Source organism: Phyllobates terribilis, unplaced genomic scaffold (assembly GCF_046119375.1).
Source record: "Phyllobates terribilis strain yellow unplaced genomic scaffold, ASM4611937v1 Scaffold_1__5_contigs__length_1240528914, whole genome shotgun sequence".
NCBI classification, from domain to species: domain Eukaryota; kingdom Metazoa; phylum Chordata; class Amphibia; order Anura; family Dendrobatidae; genus Phyllobates; species Phyllobates terribilis.
The window spans coordinates 298,800,709-298,817,810 of NW_027362761.1; positions in this window are offsets into that span (position 1 = coordinate 298,800,709).

Sequence of the window (17,102 nt, forward strand, 5' to 3'; positions counted from 1 at the left end):
TCTCTCTGAGGAGAGACTGCACATGTGCCATCAATCAGTGGAGATTAAGACATGGAGCTGTATTATCCATTGGCTAATGGGAACATAAATTAACTCCCCTGCTGTCCAGACACCATCTCCATGCCGAAGTGTGCATTGGTGCATTGCATATTTCAAGTACAGCAACATACCTCACCTTGAAACCCCTTGTTTTTTTGCCCAGTTAGAAACCAATGTTGCGGTTGTCAAAGTGGCAGAAACTTTGCTGTGTTTCCAAAATCAGTAGGGTCGAAAAATGGTACCCTAAAAAAATAGGAGCAGGTTCTCGGAGTTATTAGGTTACCCTTCTGTCATCAAGCATGAGACTCAAGCTTTAGTCATTTAAAGCACTATAGGATTCCTGAGAATGGAAAGCTATTTTAGAAACTTAAACTGGCCCACTGACGGCACTGTGGGTTGACAGATGGTGCCAGCCCCCAGCTTTGGGCAATGTTGGAGTATATAAGAAAGCCAGGTAGGCTTGGGTGAAATCCAAGCACTTCAGGTCTTGATTAGGTGCACCTGGATAGCTATGACTAGAGCCAACCATGTGTTCACTGGTCAATCAGCTGGGGAAGCTGAGCTGAGTAGGTTGTGTTGGAACTGAAGAGAGACAATCCAAAATCTCTCTGAGGAGAGACTGCACATGTGCCATCAATCAGTGGGGATTAAGGCATGGAGCTGCATTATCCATTGGCTAATGGGAATATAAATTAACTCCCCTGCTGTCCTGACACCATCTCCATGCTGAAGTGTGCATTGGTGCATTGCATATCTCAAGTACAGTAGCATACCTCACCTTGAAACCCCTTGGTTTTTTGCCCAGTAAGAAACCAATGTTGCGGTTGTCAAAGTGGCAGAAACTTTGCTGTGTTTCCAAAATCAGTAGGGTCGAAAAATGGTACCCTAAAAAAATAGGAGCAGGTTCTCGGAGTTATTAGGTTACCCTTCTGTCATCAAGCATGAGTCTCAAGCTTGAGTCATTTAAAGCCCTATAGGATTCCTGAGAATGGAAAGCTATTTTAGAAATTTAAACTGGTCCCCTGACGGCACTGTGAGTTGACAGATGGTGCCAGCCCCTGGCTTTGGGCAATGTTGGAGTATACAGGAAAGTCAGGTAGGCTTGGGTTAAATCCAAGCACTTCAGGTCTTGATTAGGTGCACCTGGATAGCCATGACTAGAGCCAACCATGTGTTCACTGGTCAATCAGCTGGGGAAGCTGAGCTGAGTAGGTTGTGTTGGAACTGGAGAGAGACAATCCAAAATCTCTCTGAGGAGAGACTGCACAAGTCATGTGCACTAAACTGAAAGTATCTCTGATTGCTATGGACTATAGTTGTTTTGAACTGAGACTAGCTCAGCCATGACTGAGTAGCCAGGGTCTGTATTGGGTAACATTTGAACAAGGCTAGGGATTTTATGTTTATGGTTTTGTTTTGATAATGTGCAACCAGTGGAAATAAACATTATTCCATTTTTTGAGATCAAAACCCTATGGCTTTGTGTTCCTTACAGCGACCCGAGATCGTGAGCCCCTTCAATGTTTATGTGTATGTATTGTGATAATCAATTGGGTTTGGGTTATATAGGGGCAACTATTGTGTTAATCCGCCCATTATATAGCTACTTAAGCATGAAATGAAGAGCAATACGTTTTTCTGAGAAAGGGGCGCGTTCCCGAAAAATTACATCAAAATGGCGTGTTGTATTACACATTGAAATCCTCCCTGCTACTGCCATCTCCATTATTAGAATGGAATGAATTAAGATTTTCCATAGGACTAGGTTATTGTTGCCTAACCGGGGTGAAAATTTTGTTTTCTATTTCTGCTTAATTCTGCACTTCCAATATGTTTTTTATTGGAAGGTGGCTATATAAAAAGATATTGAAGAAAAATGTTATCCGCATTGTGTGTTTTTGCTGCTTTTTGATGCCTGTTAAAATTGTCAAATTTGAGACATATACTGTACATGCCACACTGATATTACAGACAAGCTGTTGTGGCATTAGCCTTGTTGGCCATCATGTGGTCCCTGCCTAGTATTTCTGGTTCACTGTTCCAGGGGTAACAAATTGTGATAAAAAATGGCTGAAAACAAATTACATGTTATACTTATGTCCAAAATGTAAGGTAAGACAAAACATACCATTATCAATGGACATAGTAGAGTGAGAGTAAAAGAAAACACATGCCATGGAAAAAATATCTCAGAAACACTAGTGTCAGCAGAAGAATCACTTACACTTCTGGCAGGAACCATCCCAGTAAGTAGAATGAAGGCTAAATCAGGTCACACTTGGCTTTCTTTGCCTCTGGTAAACATATCAGTGGGAGAAAGTGGAGGGCAACATGGAACATATGTTCCATCACTAATGAATATATGTCTCATCACTCATCTCAATCACAGCAGCATGATTTAGCCTCTTTCACTTCCATAACATTTAATGTTGTAAATAACGGAATTTATATTCCATCAATGACACCAGCCACATAGTTCCCTAACACACAGCCCCCTGGGAGCTAAGGAAGATATTACACTAGAACAACTTCTTTCGGTTGATTTGTGAGGGTCGTGATGACATTCCACTCGTCCTCCAGTCACTCCAAATTCAAACTATGAGCATGGGTCAACCATTCAAAGAATGAGTCAGACAACAAGCTGGTTCAAGCTCAGAGCATGCTCAGAAGACTACTACAGTCAACGTCCTCAGCATTGTTCTGCGTTTATTTTTACATACACAAATCTAAATACACTACATAATGGGAGGGAAAAGGGGTTGTCCGGGGCGGGGTAAACCATGAAAGTCCAGTGTCTGGCCACTCCTGATTGGTCCACATCTCCTTATCTCAGTCTCTGGGCAGATATTGCAGCCGTCAGCTTATAATCTTGTTTCGTTTCTCTGAAATAAGTCTTGGCAACGCTGGAAATGTCTTAGTTTAAGTTTCGATTTGAGTATTACGTAGCAAGGAAAGCTTATTGTTATATGACACAAAATGGTGGTTAGTACATTAGCAAAAAAGCGTATAAAAAATACAAAAGTATAAAAGTTACAAATATATATATTCTCTTTTACCCCGACATTCCCCCCTAAACACTAAGCTTTCCTTTGCTTCGGGGCCTTTGAGACTGTCCATGTGTGGGGAGAGGGGAGGTGGATTTCTTCACCCAATCATCTTAGAAGCTGCCCCCTTATGGGACGCCCCCAAACAATTGAGCCCTACCCTAAATGACACATGGAGTTCTCCCAACTGTCCCTAAACTAAATCTCTCAATTGGACTTTGTCATGGGGGGGGCTGGTCAGGCTTGTTCAAAGGAGTGTATTTCTCCATATCTTCTCTTGATTCAGAAAGGTCCCGGAGGTTGGGACAGCATTGGTTATAGCTTTCCTATATAAGGGGACTATGCAGCACAGGACCACCAGGCCCAATACTAATAGACCTCCCATTACTAGACAAACTTGTTGGAGGAATCCCTTGAGCCCTCCCAACCAACTTGAGAAAAAGGAGGTATCTACCCCTGTGTGGTAGCTGTCCACCCTGGGACAGACAGTAAACATATGGAAAGGATATAGAAAAAGGTAGTCATCTTTTATAGACTCGTTCTGTCTCTCTTGCAGTGGGAGGCGTGAATCCAGGTGCTCCTGCCCTCAAGCTTCAGAGCTGTAGGAGTAGTCAGGATCACAGTGTACGGTCCCTCGAACCGCGGCTGGAGGCAGTCTTTCCGGACAAACTTCTTCACATACACTAGATCGCCTGGGGTGAAATCATGTACTGCATCACCTGTAGATTCTGGGAGAGAAGCAGATACTGGAGAGCGGGTGTTAGTCAATTCTTTAGACAAAGCAATTACAAATTTTACCACTCTATCATGTGTTTCAGACAACTCTTGGGGCCTAATCTCTCCTATCTTGGGTGGGGTCCTAAACAAAATTTTATAGGGAGTCAGCCCATGTTTGGCCTGAGGAGTGTGTGTGATATGATACAATACTATGGGGAGTAGGTCGGGCCAGGGGAGGGGATGATCTTAGGTCATTTTCAAGAGCTGGGTCTTGAGTGTGGAATTCATTCTTTCCACTTTGCCTGAACTGGCAGGATTGTATGGAGTGTGGAGGCCCAAATCTGTTCCCAACATGTTCCAGAGTTCTTCGTAGATATTTGCTGTGAAAGCTGGTCCTTGATCCGATTCTATGACTTGGGGAAACTCCAAATCTGCAGGCAATTTCGGTGATCAGTTTCTTGGCTGTGACTTTAGCAGTCATGTTGACAACCGGGTAGGCCTCGGGCCAGGCTGAGAACATATCCACGGCTACCAAAACGTACTCCTATTTTCCTGCTTTAGACATTTGGATATGGTCGACTTGTATTCTCTGCCAAGGGTAGTCTGGTTTAGCCAGGTGTTGGAGAGGGACCCGTGCCGTACACGTTGGGTTGCAGGTAGCGCAGACAGAGCAGGATTTTGAGTATGCAGTCACAGTGGAAGAGATTCCAGGTGCAAAGTACAGTTTCTTGATACATGCCAAGGCTTGATTCTTTCCTCTGTGTGTAGGCCCGTGAGCCCATGCTGCCACAGCTGAGTACATGCGTCTAGGCAAGCAAGGCTTCCCATCCACTTGGTAAAGAGTCGAGTTGACCTTTGAATCTTTGCGACCTGCCAGCACGGCTCCTGCCGCTTTCCATTGCTTGACTTCTTCAGTGGGGGTTTTCCTTTGTTCCTCACACAATTTTTCTTCAGGCATCCTGACCCCTCTGGATTCCACCCGTGTCTCCGCTGGACTTGTATGGTCTTCCGCCGGCTGTTCCTTGGCTCTTGCTCTAGTGAGCGCCACAGCTACGGTTTGCAGAGTCTCTCCCATCTCTTCTTCCTTTTCCTGCCACTTTGATGACACATTCTTCACTGCTGCAGTCTTGGCTGCTTGGTCAGTTAGGTGGTTGCCCCTGGCTTCTCTGGATTCTAGTCTTCCATGAGCCTTGACCTTCATAACAGCAACCTGAATGGGCAGTTCCAGGGCCTTCATTAGGGCCTTAATCCATGAGACATGTTTCACTGGTGTACCTGCAGCTGTGATGAATCCTCTAGACTTTCACAAGAGTCCAGAATCATTGCAAATTCCATGTCCATACCTGGAATCGGTATATATATATATTCGCCTTTGTTCCTGCTGCCAGGTGGCAGGCCTCTGTGAGAGCCACAAGTTCAGCTTCTTGTGCAGACATGTATGGTGGTAAAGCTTCAGCCTTCAGAACTGTTAGGTCTGTTGTGACAGCATATCCCGTGTGGAACTTCCCTTGAGGGTCTGCGAAACGGGATCCATCAGTCCATAGGTGCAAGGCAGGGTCTGCGAGCGGATGTGCCACCATATTCTCTGGAGCAGAAGTCTCTTCCTGCAAAATTTTTATACAATCATGAGGTTCCACCAATGGACCTTCACCCTCTTCACCTTCCCCCCTAGAAGGTGGAAGCAAAGTGGCAGGATTGATAGTCAGACATCTGGTAAATGTTATATTGGAGGGCAACAATAGGGAACACTGCAGCCGCAGGTGTCTTTGGTTGGTTAGATGTTTGTTGCAGAACAGCTGAGAGATCATGGCCGGCCTGTATAACTAGATCATGTCCAAGGACGATATCAGCTGACTTGTCAAAAAGGATGTGAGCAGCGTGGACCGCCTTAAGGCACGTGGGGGCAGTTCGGGCGACAGGGTCCAGGCGGGCTGAGTAGTAGCCCAAAGGCTGATACTTATGATCATAGCGTTGTGCTAGAATTCCAGAGGCATGACCTTCCGATTCCGAGACAAAAAGGTGAAATGGCTGAGTATAGTCCGGTAAGCCCAAGGCCGGGGCAGAGACAACAGCCTGTTTAAGGCGGTCAAAACATAGTCTGTGTTGATGAGAAACACGTGGATCTTCAGCATGAAGCCAAACTGAGCCTTCATCCTTGAGACAGTCGTACAGAGGTTGCATGAGCTTTGAGGCATCAGGGATCCATTGCCTGCAGTAAGTGATGAGGCCAAGGAAAGTCTGCATAGCGGAGTAGGTGGTTGAGAAGGTGATATCCATGATGGCTTGTTTTCTTTCTTCAGTCAGATGTCTAGTACCTTGTGATATACAATGTCCGAGGAAAATGACCTTGGGCAGACACCATTGGACTTCGCCTTTCGAGACTTTACAGTTAGCTGAGTGAAGAAACCAGAAAAGGGATGCTGACATCTCTGGCAAATTTTCTTCAGTGCCACAGAGTAAAGGATCATTCACATACTGTAGAAAGGTGACCTGAGGGTTCTCTTGAACCCATGGCTCCAGAATAGACTTTATAGAATGAGTGAATTGGTTAGGAGAGTTCTGGGCTCTTTGAAAGGTGAAAACAAAAAGAAACCACGAATCTTCATGTAAGGGTATACTGAAGAAGGCGTTGGCCAGATCTAACACCGTGAACAAGGTGGCCGTTGGAGGCACCTGAGACAAAAGGGTGTTTGGGTTGGGTACCACTGGAGTTTCTAAAATGGTAGCTGCATTGACGGCTCTGAGATCCTGAACCAACGGGTATCTTGGAGGCTCTCCCGGAGCGGTTTTCTTTTTTACAGAAAAGAGGGGTGTATTGCATGGAGATACACATCTGACAAGGACTCCTGATTCCAGGAGGGAAGCGACTTGGGTACTCAAGCTTTGTTCTTGTGCAGCCTTGAGGGGGTATTGTGGCAACCGTGGATACCTGTGTCCAGGCTTTAGGTGTACTCGGACCGGGGGAACCTGCAGGAGGCCGACGTCCTCTGGCCCACTGGACCACAGAGAGTGAGGTTGTATGGTCATCATCATGAGAGGGAAGGCTTTAAGAACACAGCGGTCTTCAGTCCCTTGTTCGGAATGAGGGTCCCGCAAAAGAAGCTCCATACCATGGTTTCCGAAGGTAATTGTTGCCTTCATTCGCTCTAAGAGATCGGCTCCCAACAGATTGACAGGGCAAGTTTCAGATACCAAGAATCTTGTGAGTACTCCGGTAAACGGTCCTGCAGACACAGGGACTGTGAGTGGAGAAGAAATATGTTGGCCTTCTACCCCAACACAGGTGAGGGTATCCGGTGATAGGGATACAGAAGGAGGGAGCTGTGCAGAGGAAATGACAGATGTGGCCGCCCCAGTGTCCACCTGTAACTCCAGTGGTTGATGGTCCACCTGTAAAGTGACAGTCTCTGAGGATGTGGTCAAGGCTACCACACTCCCAACATAACATTCATCCTTCAGAATCACGAGGTTGTCTTCTGTTTCTAGATGATCCCTTGTCATCTCTTCTGTCTTGTCTTCTATATGTGGGAGGAGTATCATCACCTGTGCCTTTAACTAATACCCACTTGATTCTATGTTGGTTGCCAGGGAGGGGGTGGGTAGCTTTCTTGAGCTTGATATACCATGGCAGTAGCGGTTTTCTTCTTTGGCTTAGTATCCTTTTTCATTTTTAGCATGGCTTTTTGGAAAGCTTTGACAATGTTCACTGCGTCGTTGAAAGAAGAAGAACGAATCTCGGGCCGTACTCTCAGGACTTCATCTCTGAGAGCGTCTTGTAGGCCATCTATTAGGGCCTGAACCAACAGGGCGGCCTGCGTCTTGACGTGAGGACTGTATCCAAGATGCTCAAAATGCATGCTGAGTCTTGCAGCATATCTTTCCACAGATTCATCAGGGTCTTGTTGAACATCTTGTACAGACCCAGCTTGATCTGACAAGCGATTCTGAGCCCAGGCTTTTAACTGTTTCATGTATTCTAGGCCAGATTCATACGTACTAAGGGGTCCTGCTTTTGTGGAATCCATAGCCTTTTGAAAGCTCTCCGTTTTCGGCTAAGTGAGCCTGGCATTCTGCAGCCAGAGTAGAACCAGCAGCAAGGGCAATTTTACGAACCAATCCTCCAGCATGGCTCATACAGGTGTTTGCAGGGTTGACTATGGCCCCCACCCGATGTGTAAGGATGTCACCATAGCCTATTGACAGAGTGACAGGGCGTCCTGATGGGTCTACTAGATTCTGGGAGCGGCAGGGGTCCCAGACTTCTGAGGGGCTGGGGGGGGGGTGGTGTTCTTTCAGCAGTTGCTTGGAGCAAGGGCCGGAGTATGGGCAATGAATGTGGGGTGGAGGATGCCATAGGAGACGTATGGGGTAAAGGAGGGGGGGGGCTGGAGTATCTTGAGCCCATCCCTCATCTGGCTCCGTATCGTCTTGAGTAACAGTATGTTGGCGGAGGGAGAGCAGTCTGGCCTGAAATTCTGGGGGGGTTGAGGAGGATATCCCCAGGGTTGTGGGTGACTCCCATAGGAAACAGGGGAAGCGTCTCAGCATCGTGGACTGGAGCAGAGGGTGTCACATTAGTTTCAGATGGGTACTCTGGGACTACGGGCTTTTCCACCTGTGCTGGTGGCTGGTAATATGCACCGGACGGATCTAGTAGTGGATATAGGCTGGATTGGGGCTTTCCGGGCCTCCCACAACAAGTAAGAGGTGTAGCAAGATGGCCGTGGGAGGGAGGAGTTAAAATGGAAGTGGGATTATTCTTGGAGGCAGGAAAAGGTGTAGTAAGATGGCCGTTGGAGGGAGGAGGTGGGAGTGGGGGTGGGATTGTTCTTGGGGGCAGGGAAAGGTGTAGTAACAGGCATCAACGGGGTTACGGCCAATTTGAGGGCACATAACAAATCACAATCTGCAGCTTTCATGTATCCGAACAAAGGCTCGGCATTCTCTGTTCCCCCCTGCACCATCTACTCTAAGATGTGCCTGAGCCTGATGCAAAAGTCGTCACCCAACTTTCCCAACTTCTGTGTAACACATTCTTTCCAAACTGAAGACTAAAGCCTGCCTGTACTGGATAAGCTTATCATGTTATACAAATTCCTAACATTCTTCTTGCCTTCTTGCCTTCCCGTAACTCCACTAATTGGCTTAACTCCTACAGCAGCATTCCGCAACTTACGAGATCTTTCAAATTTGAATATACACAACATTTTCTTATAGAATGCAATGATCTGTCGCGACTCAGATCACTGGTGCAGCCGACAGGTCGCCACTCGTCAGTGTAGAGTACACCTCTCAATACACTGATAAGACAGAGAGTAACCTCTCAATCTGTCCCTTCCCTAACCTTGAATGGCGACTTTACAGTACGACTCACCACGGCACCCTGACAGCAGAACCCCTCCTTATGAGGTTTCTCTGTATAAGACGAAGAGCACCTCTCAATTCGTCTTCTTTCCTACTACGGCACCACCCGTCAGTGTAGAGTACACCTCTCAATACACTGACAAGACAGAGAGTAACCTCTCAATCTGTCTCCTTTCCTAACACGGCATCACCCGTCAGTGTAGAGTCACCTCTCAATACACTGTTTCCTAACCTTGACTTTACAGCAGTCTCTGTATTAGACGAAGAATACTCCTCAATTCGTCACAGATTCTGACAGCACAACACCTCCTTTACACTACAATTCAGGAATGCTTCGAAACTTCGACTATCAGTTACGGGAGGCAGCTATCTAAGAAAAGTACAGTGACCGGGGGAGGACGAGGTGGTGTGCACACGAGCACGCGCAGGCATGAAACGTCACTCGGTTTAACACTTGCTGGTTCAGGACGTGGTGCGGGACGCCCAAGGTCTCACCACTCGACCGGTCACCCACCCAGATCCAACCTGACAACCCAACAGGAACCGCTGCGGCTGACACACAGGCAAGTGAGACATATAAAATACATCTCAACTTACCGTGTTCGATGGAGGTTGATCAGGCCTCAAATTCAGCCACCGCGGTCACCACCAGGGAAGTCAGCAATATGGGTCCGGGAGGGCGGCGTACCGCTAGCCACGCCCCACGTTGGGCGCCATTTGTGAGGGTCGTGATGACATTCCACTCGTCCTCCAGTCACTCCAAATTCAAACTATGAGCATGGGTCAACCATTCAAAGAATGAGTCAGACAACAAGCTGGTTCAAGCTCAGAGCATGCTCAGAAGACTACTACAGTCAACGTCCTCAGCATTGTTCTGCGTTTATTTTTACATACACAAATCTAAATACACTACATAATGGGAGGGAAAAGGGGTTGTCCGGGGCGGGGTAAACCATGAAAGTCCAGTGTCTGGCCACTCCTGATTGGTCCACATCTCCTTATCTCAGTCTCTGGGCAGATATTGCAGCCGTCAGCTTATAATCTTGTTTCGTTTCTCTGAAATAAGTCTTGGCAACGCTGGAAATGTCTTAGTTTAAGTTTCGATTTGAGTATTACGTAGCAAGGAAAGCTTATTGTTATATGACACAAAATGGTGGTTAGTACATTAGCAAAAAAGCGTATAAAAAATACAAAAGTATAAAAGTTACAAATATATATATTCTCTTTTACCCCGACAGATTTATTGGAAGAGATGAACAGTCAGCCTTTGTACTCTGATGACAAAAGGCCAGAGAACATAGAGGTCACAATTATAATGCCAAGTTGTATTGCTGGCTCTACAAGCCATGTTGATATGGGCAATTGCAGAGGTATTAGCACCTTGAGCTAGGGCAAATCTCAAGATAACAATCAGGTTTGGGGGTCAAAGACCTCAGGCCATTTCCCACACAACGGCCATTGCCAGCCAAATTAGGGATGGCAATGATGATTCTGTGGTGTGCTACACTTGAGACCCAGACAGGATTGTCGAGGAGGTGAATTAATTAAAGAATTATGAAGGACATTAGCCTTAGTGATACACAGCACAGGCAACATGTGGCTTAAAGATCCTCTGGGGCAAACTGTTTTTGGTCTGCGCTCAGCTCTGGAGCATGTGATGTCACATGTGCTGTTGGTGGAGGAGACTTACAGTACCTGAAAGCTGTGGTGGTGGTTGTTTTGGGGAGACTCCTATGCATGGATATTTTGAATGATTGAATTCTATACCACATTTCTGAAGGACCAATTTATTGCAGTGTCATCACTGTTCTGTTGGAAAATAAGCCATGTACCTCCTGGCACACATCAGATAGAAACCAAGACAATCTGTCAGCACTTGAAACTGTATCAACTGCTCATGTGGAGATTAGCAAAATGAAGAACACTCAAGATTTCATTCTTCTCCTATTTGTAACAGTTCCATATCCACAGGTTGTGATTTGTTGTCATTCTCATCTACTGCTTTTTGGACTATTTCTCTCCATCCTGTGCATCATCAGTTAACCTTTTGAGTGTCAATGAAACATGCGTCCAGTCATCCATTTGTGTGGAAACTGAACTTCCACATGTTTTAGTTCACCACAATTGATGCCAACCAACATAATTGATTGCACTTCTTTTTGTAAAAGAATTGTGTGCATTCAGCCTCAATGGAAAATACCTAGCTGTCTTTATTGTATGAAAAAAGCCATGCCTGACCATTTTAATGCAAAATATTTCATTTTCCCTGAAACTAAATTTGTCAGGTTCCAGGAATCAAATTTTCAATATGTCTCACAACTCTCACCTTCTATATAATTTTTGTTGAAATTACATTTATTGTGCCTGCATTTGGGGTGACATTTCTTGGTAGCGTCCTACATAGCATTGAGAGCAGAGTAGGAGCACAAGAGCCAAAATTCTTGGAATTATGTAAATTAATTTTTTTGGGATGGGTAAGTTAGCATATTACCAAGAGAAGCTGTGTGCCTTGCTTGATGAAGCTTTGGTAGAGCAGAAGGCGACCGACCACATGTCTGACCAGGACAACTTTTGACACTTCATACAGAGTCCACAAGTCCAGACTTGTCCAGTGTAGGGCATGGGGCACATGGGGCAAAATTATTATAAATTATCAAAACAAAATTTTGGGAATTTTGTAAATGAAATGTACTTTATTAAAATTTTCAATCTTTGTCAAAATTGTTCTTGATTTTTTTTTGGAGACAGTCCCCGACCACTACGTGTGTAAGCATTACAGCTATTACAACCAAGACAGCAGAAATTATAGTATATTTGACATGATGGAGCAGAGAAAATGGTATATATCCTGCTGCACCAACTGAAGCACATCAGCAAACAGAGTCACACTTTTGCTAAACAGCCAGATTCAGCCATAACTGCATTGCGTTCTTTCTCCAGCAGATACTTTGACCCCTGATCCCATGGACTTCTGGCTCAGCTGGTTGAACCATTAGCAAGAATGGGTCCAAGTTTGCTGTGGGCATACTGTCAACTGGACTATTGCAACTCTTTACTGATCGATCTCTATCTTACCAAACTTTTTCCTCTCGAATCCGTCCTGAATGCGGCAGCCAGGGGTGTATTTCTGTCCAGCCGCTTCACTAATGCCTCCACCTTGTTCCAGTCATTGCACTAGTTGACCATTCGCAATAAGATACAATACAAACTTATGTCTCTCATCCACAAAGCTCTCCATAGTTCTATACCACCCTATATTTCCTCCCTCATCTCTGTCCATTACTCTACCCATGCACTCAGCTCAGCAACTGATCTAAGACTAACATCCTCCATAACCCAAACCTTCAAAATCCATCTCTAAGACTTCTCTCGAGCTGTGCTAGTTTTCTGGAATGCACTACACAGAATGTCCAGACTAATATCTAGTCAGCATGTTTTTAAGTGTGATTTATTAACACATCTCTTTAGACAAGTCTATCATCATAGTTCACTAACCTAACTCTCCCCTGTTGTCTCTTTCTAAATTTTACTCAGAATACCATCCCATCTATTCATCTGTGTGCACATCCTCTATGCACCCAATAGCACTGGTATCTGTAGTTAGACAGATATTGACTGATGACTGGTTCAAGCAGCATTACTTGAAATGCCCTATTTATTATAATGATGGCTGGACTATATATGACAAGCACTTTCTACATAATATGTCCCCTCTATTTCCTTATAAATTGTAAGCTTGTGAGCAGCGCCCTCATTCCTACTGTAACTGTTGAACTATGAGTTACTTTGTAATGTCTTTCTTGTTTGTACATGTCCCCGCTTAATTGTAAAGTGCACGGAATATGTTGGCGTTATAAATATAAAATAATTATTCTTATAATGTTCTCGTGTACTATCAGAAAGAGAAATCAGAGGATTTTGTGGCTTTGTCAAACCTAATCAGACCAGGTTATCTGCTGCAAGAATGGAAAGCCTTAAATTTGTTAAAATGAATCTGGCATGGATCAGTGACAACTTTCATTTACCTATGGCTGATGCCAATGATTGTTCTCTGCCTGCCTTCTATAGTGTTCTTCTGCAAATGCTATTGGCCCATGCTCTGTGCGGCATCTACTCCCTGACCATCATGGAATCTTTATTGTATTGCTGCTACTGCCACCTTTGATGGCCTTACACTATCAGACCTCTCTTTGCCTGCCCTGTCCTATTTAGCCACTGTGTGGCTTCTGTTGCTGCCACTGCTACTGTACAGTTATGCCAGCCACACATTCATCTCCTGGCTGCCAACTATGTTTTATAGTCCTAGCTTGTACCTCTGGTAATGTGGCTGACATTTTTGACGCTACACCTGGCAGACATCTCCTTGCCTGCCGAGTCCTAATTTTCTACTGTCGCCAATGCCAATGCACTCTGGCCACAAAATTCTTGGCAGCTTCCTGTGTTTTATAGTGACCGCACGGTCACGCCTGAGGTCATGTCAGCCTTCTGTGACTGATGCAATATTGTGCAGTGTAAAAAGATGACATGTATTTTTTGGTGATTCTATTGAATCTCAAATTGTTTGAATTCACCAAGACCTACAAATTTCATAAAATTTTACTCAAAATGAACAATCAAATAATTCCAATTGAAAATAATTTTACTTGTCTCCACTGATTATGCTTATAAATTCCTATTCCATATTTATTAGGAAGAGAAGCTCAGTGGGCATTTTATTCTCATATTATATCATTATTAGCAATTTGAATAAAACCACTCATTATACAATAATATTTCTATATGGTTCATAAGAAATAATCTTCAAATATAGCCAAGAATTTCCATATTTATTCTTTAATTTTGACATGTAAATCATTCTGTTTGTTAAGATGAGCATCACACTGTTATGGTAATCTAGATACATTTCTTTTATATAACATATTATGATTTCTATTCTATTTTTGCTTTAATGCTCATAATACTTTTTATCCCTTTAGGAATGTTTTGATCTCATATAAAGGGTGCAGATATTTTTCATGTATAAAACTGTGTTCATAAAAGGAGCATTTTAATATTTATACAAGTACAGATACAGAAATACTATTATGCACAATATCACTGCTGTTTAATTTGATATAGCTCCCTTTCATGAATGAATGCCCTGTTTCGGTTTAAAAGCACATATCTCATTATTAACTCTTTTGATTTTAGTAAATATTCATATATAGCATATCATAATTGGAAATGGAGCAGAGAATATGGCATAGACTTTAAAACTTTGCTATTCCCATCTATTCTATATGTCTTCATGCTTAATATTCTGAATTATTTGTGTCATGCTGGATTCTTTATGAAATTTAAATGTAAGAAAGAACTCTTAATGCATCCCAATTCTTGATATATTTTTCCCTGATGATTCAAACAATGGACATAATAAATATGTCCATTGTAGAGATATAGTTTCATAAAGTTTGCTCCTTCAGTGTTTTTAGATCTTTTAGTCAGATTAGAAGCATTTCATAAGTTTGTCCAAATACTCAATATTTACAGTACTAACCATTATTTTGCAAGACTTTGGCAATTTGCCCTGGTATGCTGGCCATCAGTTTCTCGGCCAAATTTTGAATTTTCAAAATGATGGAAAAAGCATTGTTCATCACCAACTTGCTCCTGTATTGTTGGGAAAAGCTGCTCTTGGGTGATGTTTAAATGCCATACATTATTCAGAGCAGTATTCTTAGGTATAATTGTGAGTGAGCCTTGAATGAAAAACATCCCCACACATGAATGGTCTCAGGAAACTGTAAATGGTCTCAGGATGCTTTACTGTTGGGATGACAAAGGTTCACTTTTCTTCTCTGGACAATCATTTTTCCAGATGTCCCAACAAGTCTGAATATGACATTATCAGTGAAAATAACTTTGCAACCAATACTATGCCATCCAATTTCTGTACTTCCTGCGGAATGTCAGTGGCTTCTTTGCTGCCCTTCTTGACACAAAGTCAGCCTCCAAAAACATTCATCTCACTGTGTGTGCAGATAAAATCTTTGATACCTTCCAGCTGCCTTTCCTGAACTTGCATTAATGTTGAGACAATCCCGCAAATGAATCCTTTTTAGGATACTGTCCTAGCATTTGCTTGACTTTCTCTAGTGTTTTAAAATATTTTTCAAAGCAATTAAATGTTTTTCTTTGAAGTTATTGATAATCCAATAAATGGTTGATTTAGTGACAATCTTAAAAATAGCAATAATATCCTTGCCTGTAAAACCTTTTCAGCATGATAATTATATCAGTAGCCTTGTCCTAGTTAACACTTTCTCCTGAGCTAATGAGAATGTCACTGAAATGATGTAAGTAGGTCATTTTGTGAAAGGGCTGAAATTTATTAGAAATGAGATGTTTGTTATTAATTTAATTTTCAAGGCAAAGAATAATTGCAATTTTTTACATTTCATTCGATCACTATTTCATAACAATCTAGAATTAATGCAAATAGCCACTATAAAAACTGAATCTGCAAACTCTGAGAAAACTGATATTTGTGTCAGTCTCAAAACTTTTGGCCATGACTGTATTGTTGTCATCAAAATAATTGAGAAAAATATTAATGACCCAATGTACAGGGTGGGCCATTTATGTGGATACACGTAAATTAAATGGGAATGGTTGGTGATATCAACTTCCTGTTTGTGGCACATTAGTATATGAGAGGGGGAAAACTTTTCCAGATGGGTGGTGACCATGGCGGCCATTTTGAAGTTGGCCATTTTGGGTCTAACTTTATTTTTTTCAATGGGAGGAGGGTCATGTGACACATCCAACTTATTGAGAATTTCATAAGAAAAACAATGGTGTGCTTGGTTTTAACGTAACTTTATGCTTTCATGAGTTATTTACAAGTTTATGACCACTTTTGAAATGTGTTCAAAGTGTTGCCCATTGTGTTGGATTGTCAATGCAACCCTTTTCTCCCACTCTTGACACACTGATAGCAACACCGCAGAAGAAATGCTAGCACAGGCTTCCAGTACCCGTTGTTTCAGATGCTGCACATCTCGTATCTTGATGGTATGGTGTGGTATATGGGGTACAAAAGATAGTGGGGCCATTCTTAATCAATGGAAACCTCAATTCCACTGGATATTTGAAAGTGCTACATGATGATGTGTTGCCCTCTTTATGCACTGAAGATGGCATAAAGTTTTTCCAATAAGATGGTGCACCACCACATTATGGGTGTCAGTTCTGAGCATTCCTACATGAACAGTTTCCGGGAAAGTGGATTGGTCGTCATGGGCCAGTTGAATGGCCACCAAAGTCTCCCGATCTGACCCCCTTAGACTTTTATCTTTGGGTCATCTGAAGGCAATTGTCTATGCTGTGAAGATATGAGATGTGCAGCATATGAAACAACGCATACAGAAAGCCTGTGCTAGCATTTCTTCTGCGGTGTTGCTTTCAGTGTGTCAAGAGTGGGAGAAGAGGGTTGCATTGACAATCCAACACAATGGTCAGCACTTTGAACACATTTTATAAGTGGTCATAAACTTGTAAAAAACTCATGAGTAAAAAACTTGAGTTTATTATTTTAAGTGTATCAAAATTTACTTTTTTGTTGTTTTCATTATTTTTTAATAATTTTGAGATTATTTTTTTAACTTTTATTTTCCCTCTAGAATACAGGTATACAGAAATACACTGATAAATAGAGATGTATTTCTATGTATCAGTACAAGCTATCTGCGCTTTCAGAGCCTGCAACACACATTCCATTATGCAGGTTGGGATTTAAAATCCTGGTGAGGCCAGATGTCAAGAAAAGAAAATAATTGTTTATTTAATTTAATGTAACTATGTGAAGAGCAGAGAGATGCCGGCCACTCCCTCATAGGAGGAGAAGCTATGAAACAATGAAGACAGCCACAGAGAAGTCATCTACAGAGTGAGTGGAGA